The sequence below is a fragment of the Nerophis lumbriciformis genome, linkage group LG31, assembly GCF_033978685.3.
Source record: "Nerophis lumbriciformis linkage group LG31, RoL_Nlum_v2.1, whole genome shotgun sequence".
Lineage (NCBI taxonomy): Eukaryota > Metazoa > Chordata > Actinopteri > Syngnathiformes > Syngnathidae > Nerophis > Nerophis lumbriciformis.
In genome coordinates this window covers 4,657,501-4,665,000 of record NC_084578.2, presented here as the reverse complement: position 1 = coordinate 4,665,000, position 7,500 = coordinate 4,657,501, and the positions used below count along the sequence as shown (strand labels likewise).

Genomic DNA, 7,500 nt, shown 5'->3' with positions numbered 1-7,500 from the left:
ATGTACTTTATGAACCCATAGTGTAATGTATTAACCCATAGTGTAATCTATTAACCCATATTGTAATTGATTAACTAATAGTGTCATTTATAAACCCATAGTGTAATTTTTTAACCAATAGTGTAATTTATTAACCGATAGTGTAATTTATTAACCCATAGTGTACTTTATTAACCCATAATGTATGTTATTAACCCATAGTGTAATTTATCAACCCATAGTGTAATTTATTAACCCGTAGTGTACTTTATTAACCCATATTGTACTTTATTAACCCATAATGTACTTTATTAACCCATAATGTCCTTTATTAATCCATAGTGTAATTTACTAATCCGTAGTGTACTTTATTAACCCATAATGTACTGTATTAACCCGTAGTGTACTTTATTAACCCATAATGTACGGTATTAACCCATAGTGTAATTTATCAACCCATAGTGTAATTTATTAACCCGTAGTGTACTTTATTAACCCATATTGTACTTTACTAACCCATAATGTACTTTATTAACCCATATTATACTTTATTAACCCATAATGTACTTTATTAACTCATAATGTCCTTTATTAATCCATACTGTAATTTACTAATCCGTAGTGTACTTTATTAACCCATAATGTACTTTATTAACCCGTAGTGTACTTTATTAACCCATAATGTACGTTATTAACCCATAGTGTAATTTATCAACCCATAGTGTAATTTATTAACCCGTAGTGTACTTTATTAACCCATATTGTACTTCACTAACCCATAATGTACTTTATTAAACCATATTGTACTTTATTAACCCATAATGTACTTTATTAACCCATAATCTACTTTACTAACCCATAGTGTAATGTATTAACCCGTGGTGTACTTTATTAACCCATAGTGTAATTTACTAATCCGTAGTGTACTTTATTAACCCATAATGCACTTTATTAACCCATAATGTACTTTATTAACCCGTAGTGTAGTTTATTAACCCATAATGTACGTTATTAACCCATATTGTAAATTATCAACCCAGAGTGTAATTTATTAACCCGTAGTGTACTTTATTAACCCATATTGTACTTTACTAACCCATAATGTACTTTATTAACCCATAATCTACTTTATTAACCCATAGTGTAATTTATTAACCCGTGGTGTACTTTATTAACCCATAGTGTAATTTACTAACCCGTGGTGTACTTTATTAACCCATAGTGTAATTCATTAACCCATAGTGTACTTTATTAACACATAATGTACTTTATGAACCCAAAGTGTAATTTATTAACCTGTAGTGTACTTAATTAACCAAAACAGTACTTTATTAACCCTTAATGTACGTTATTAACCCATAGTGTAATTTATTAACCCATAGTGTACTTTATTCACCCATAATGTACTTTATTTACCCGTAGTGTACTTTATTAACCCATAATGTACGTTATTAACCCATAGTGTAATTTATCAACCCATAGTGTAATTTATTAACCCGTAGTGTACTTTATTAACCCATATTGTACTTTACTAACCCATACCGTACTTTATTAACCCATAGTGTAATGTATTAACCCGGGTGTACTTTATTAACCCATAGTGTAATTTACTAACCCGTAGTGTGCTTTATTAACCCATAATGTACTTTATTAACCCATAGTGTAATTCATTAACCCATAGTGTACTTTATTAACACATAATGCACTTTATGAACCCATAGTGTAATTTATTAACCTGTAGTGTACTTTATTAACCCATAATGTACTTTATTAACCAAATTGTGTAATTTATTAACCTGTAGTGTACTTTATTAACCCATAGTGTACTTTATTAACCCATAGTGTAATTCATTAACCCATAGTGTACTTTATTAACACATAATGTACTTTATGATCCCATAGTGTAATTTATTAACCTGTAGTGTACTTTATTAACCCATAGTGTACTTTATTAACCCATAGTGTAATTCATTAACCCATAGTGTACTTTATTAACACATAATGTACTTTATGATCCCATAGTGTAATTTATTAACCTGTAGTGTACTTTATTAACCCAAAGTGTACTTTATCAACCCATAATGTACGTTATTAACCCATAGTGTAATTTATTAACCCGTAGTGTACTTTATTAACCCATAGTGTACTTTATTCACCCATAATGTACTTTATCAACCCATAGAGTAATTTATTAACCCATAGAGTACTTTATTAACCCACAATGTACTTTATTAACCCATAGTGTAATTTATTAACCCATAATGTACTTTATTAACCCATAGTGTAATTCATTAACCCATAGTGTACTTTATTAACACATAATGTACTTTATGATCCCATAGTGTAATTTATTAACCTGTAGTGTACTTTATTAACCCAAAGTGTACTTTATCAACCCATAATGTACGTTATTAACCCATAGTGTAATTTATTAACCCGTAGTGTACTTTATTAACCCATAGTGTACTTTATTCACCCATAATGTACTTTATCAACCCATAGAGTAATTTATTAACCCATAGAGTACTTTATTAACCCACAATGTACTTTATTAACCCATAGTGTAATTTATTAACCCATAATGTACTTTATTAACCCATAGTGTAATTTATTAACCCATAATGTAATTTATTAACCCATAATGTACTTTATTAACCCATAGTGTAGTTTATAAACCCATAGTGTAATTTATTAACCCACAATGTAATTTATCAACCAATAGTGTAATTTATTAACCCATAATGTACCCAAAGCTTTGTCTTGCATTCTACACTCCTCATTTCTGCATCCTGCACGAGGGTCTCGGTGTCTCACCTCCTGGTCTATCAGGGTCCTGACTGTGTCCTGGCTGGTCCAACATCTGTTCAGTTGTTCAAGGACACAACACAACTGTCCATGTGTGCCGTTATAGTTCCATATCAGGATTTACTGCACATCTGTTTGGATGAATTCCAACAAATATTGCAGGCTACAACATTTTAGTTTGTAGTCTGGGGGGGGGGGGGGGGGGGGGGGGACTTTATGCACTGAGGGCCACACAATGAAAAACCAAAAGGTGAATGGGGCCATTTTAGCAGGTTTCATTTTTGACGAACGTTAAAGGTCCCGGGGACCCAAAAAGGTCTCAGTCTTTAAAGAGTTAAAAATAAGTCAAATTACACTTAAATACACACACACACACACACACACACACACACACACACACACACACACACACACACACACACACACACACACACACACTCATGTATTTCTTACCTTCTTGAGACCTCCGAAAAATGCCTACCTCTTTAGGACCCCCCTTTCTAGATATATAAATATTTGTATTTACAACATTAATAATATATACAAACTATGCAAGTATAAAAAAAAAGGTAAGCTTTTAGTAAATTTTTAAATGTTTTATTTTTTGTCTTTTTGTCTTCATTATTTACTTCAAGTTATTACAGTATTTTTCTGTATACATTTTTATTTTTATTTTGTATTTGTATTAATTTTGGCCAAAGGAGGCACATTTCAAATTTTTTTACACACACTTGTTATTTCATATGTTGACCAGAGGGGGAGCACTTTTAAAAGCAACACACAGTCAATTTGAAAAAAATCCCTCCTTTTTGGGACCACCCTCATTTTGATAGATGTCACCAGCAGGGGGTGCAAATGAGACATTCTCTATTAGATGCAATGTTATTGGGACCATGATTTATGTCATCACTTGTTCACACCTCCTCATATGGAAGGTACTTTTCCTTATTGATGTCTCAAGAAGCGTAGAATACAATAACACACACACACACGCACACACACACACAGAGTGATCAGTGACACATCGGCGTTAATCACTTTCCCATTTGGTTATGGTTATGATTTAAGTTGATTTCAAACGTTTTATACAGATGGGCAACAATTGTACTCTAGTTTGATCAATTTTAGATGGATTTATTTTAGGAGCAAAACGCTAATTAAAAGGTTAAAATCTGTATTTGCACGTTGTTTAAACAAAACCAGTTTTCTTGTAGGCAATATAGAAATGTATCAGAGCTGTTTATCTATTCTATGGAGGTATGTTGTATCCTGGCCCATAGTGTTGCCCTCAGTCCACACCTGGAGGGGAGGGGTGGTACAAGAAACCAGACAGCCCCCTCCACTGATTTAGACACACATTGCCCCCCCCCCCCATGCCCCCCGGGGTCAGCCAGTTAAGCAGCTTTTGGGAAGGGGATGCACCTTTCACAAACTGTCAACCTGTGCAAGTCGCTGTTCCACACCACTGATTCCAAATCTCAGCCTAACTTTATTCCAGACTTTCTCTCCGCTCCCCTCCAGAACTCCAATAAAGTGACTTGTGGAAAGAATAAATAATTTATGCGTGTGTGTGTTTCATTAAGACAGTTGCGATGTTGTTCTTCTGAAGTGGGCTCAAATCACTTTTTAGTCTTTGAATGTGTCATTTGAAAAATAGCTTTTTAATATCTGGCAATCTAAGTAGAATCATTCATACGATACACACACACACACACATATATATATATATATATATATATATATATATATATATATATATATATATATATATATATATATATAAATATACACATATATACAATACATTTATATAAATATATATACATATATCGCAATCCACCCGATCTAACATTTGATCAGAACCGCATCCGCCCGCCATCCGCCCGCACCCGCCCGTTGTTATATATCTAATATAGATGATGCAAGGCATTAGTGAGGTTATAAAGCTTTTGCCTGTTAAAGAAAGGAGACTGATCCAATGCAGCACACACATTCGCGTGCCACGCTGTCACGACCCAGACGCACACCAGTGCGCAATCATATGGGAGCCGCGCTGAGCGCACCTCCAAGCGCGTCTCGCTGCCGGCGACGGCCGGGTATATGGGCCCGACGCTCCAGCGCCATCCATTTTCAGGGCTAGTTGATTCGGCAGGTGGGTTGTTACACACTCCTTAGCGGGTTCCAACTTCCATGGCCACCGTCCTGCTGTCTATATCAACCAGGGTGAGCCCCACCCCTTTCGTGAGCGCACTGCACGCGGAGTGACCCCTGTTACGCGCCCCCGGCAACAGGGGTGGCGGGCAGGTAAGCTGCGCGGGCGGAGCGCGCGGAGTGACCCCTGTTACGAGCCCCCGGCCACGGGGGTGGCGGGCAGGTAAGCTGCTTACCTGCTGCGCGTGACGCCGGCCGCGGCGAAGGCGGACGAGGCGGGGTGTCGGTGCGGTGGGCGCGGTGGTGACCCTGGACGTGCGTCGGGCCCTTCTCGCGGATCGCCTCAGCTACGGCTCCCGGTGGGGCCCTCTCGGGGGAAGGGGCCTCGGTCCCGGACCCCGGCGAGGCGTCCCTTCTCCGCTCCGTAAAAGTGTCCATCTCTTTTTTTTTTTTTTCTTCTGTTGTGGCATATGCTGCAGGTGCCTGCTCGTTTTTCGTATGTGGGTAACAACATTTAACTATGTATATATATTTCCCAATTGGTTTAACTGCCACCCGCCTGAATCTATTTTTTTTTATTTCAACCACCCGACCCGACCCGCGATAAAATCTAATTTTTTTTAATTTCATCCGCCCGATCCGCGGATAATCCGCGGACTCCGCGGTTGTGCCCGCAAACCGCGCATCTCTAATATATATATATATATATTTATATAAATATATATATATATATATATATATATATTTATATAAATATATATATATATATATATATATATATATATATATATATATATATATATATATATATATATATATATATATATATATATATATCATAATATAATCAGTAAAAGCTTCAAAAGAATATCCACCTTGTTAATAATCCTGCGTCTCCATCCTTCTACCCCCTGGGCTGTAAATTAATCACACAACTGTCTTCCTCACTCAGTCCTTCATTCTCGCTCCTTCTTTTTGGTCAAATGTCATGTTTTCTCTTCATCAGTACCACAACCTCACCCCTCTCATCAGTACCACAACCTCACCCCTCTCATCAGTACCACAACCTCACCCCTCTCATCAGTACCACAACCTCACCCCTCTCATCAGTACCACCACCTCACCCCTCTCATTAGTACCACAACCTCACCCCTCTCATCAGTACCACAACCTCACCCCTCTCATCAGTACCACCACCTCACCCCTCTCATCAGTACCACAACCTCACCCCTCTCATCAGTACCACAACCTCACCCCTCGCTCTCCTCGGGCCGCTGGTGGACGTCTTCCTCAATTATAAAAAGAAGTGAAGGAAATTTCACAAACGTTTTGACTTGTTGTAGCTCATTTGAGGAGAATGTAAATACCCTAACCCTAACCCTAACCCTAGCCCTAACCCTAACCCTAACCCTAACCCTAACCCTAATCCTAGCCCTAAACCTAACCCTAACCTTAGCCCTAACCCTAACCCTAGACCTAGCCCTAACCCTAACCCTAACCCTAACCTTAACCTTAACCCTAACCCTAGCCCTAACCCTAACCCTAACCCTAACCTAAACCCTAACACTAACCCTAACCCTAACCTTAACCCTAACCCTAACCGCACTTAAAATCATTTTCATTTGAGGAGAATGTAAATACCCTAACCCTAACCCTAACCCTAACCCTACCCCTAGCCCTAACCCTAACCCTAACCTTAACCCTAACCCTAACCCTAACCGCACTTAAAATCCTTTTCATTTGAGGAGAATGTAAATACCCTAACCCTAACACTAACCCTAACCCTAACCCTCTAACCCTAATCCTAACCCTAACCCCAACCCCAACCCCAACCCTAACCCTAACCCTACCCCTAGCCCTAACCCTAACCCTAACCTTAACCCTAACCCTAACCCTAACCGCACTTAAAATCCTTTTCATTTGAGGAGAATGTAAATACCCTAACCCTAACACTAACCCTAACCCTAACCCTAACCCTAACCCTCTAACCGTAATCCTAACCCTAACCCCAACCCCAACCCCAACCCTAATCCTAAACCTAACCCTAACCCTAACCCTAACCGCACTTAAAATCCTTTTCATTTGAGGAGAATGTAAATACCCTAACCCTAACACTAACCCTAACTCTAACCCTAACCCTAGCCCTAACCCTAACCCTAACCCTAACCTTAACCCTAACCCTAGCCCTAACCCTAACCCTAACCCTAACCTTAACATTAACCCTAACCCTAGCCCTAGCCCTAACACTAACCCTAACCCTAACCCTAACCCTAACCTTAACCCTAACCCTAACCCTAACCACACTTAAAATCCTTTTCATTTGAGGAGAATGTAAATACCTTAACCCTAACACTAACCCTAACCCTAACCCTAGCCCTAACCCTAACCCTAACCTTAACCCTAACCCTAACCTTAACCCTAACCCTAACCTTAACCTTAACCCTAACCCTAATCCTAACCCTAACCCTAACCCTAACCCACAATATCACCCCTCTCATCAGTACCACAACCTCACCCCTCTCATCAGTACCACAACCTCACCCCTCGCTCTCCTCGGGCCGCTGG

General features: G+C 38.7%; 1 protein-coding gene across 2 annotated transcripts in view; it reads right to left on the bottom strand.

The window, feature by feature from the left end:
• LOC133574058 (ephrin type-A receptor 6-like) overlaps positions 1 to 7,500 on the bottom strand; it is a 515,834-nt gene that overhangs the window by 146,897 nt on the left and 361,437 nt on the right. The window lies entirely within an intron of this gene.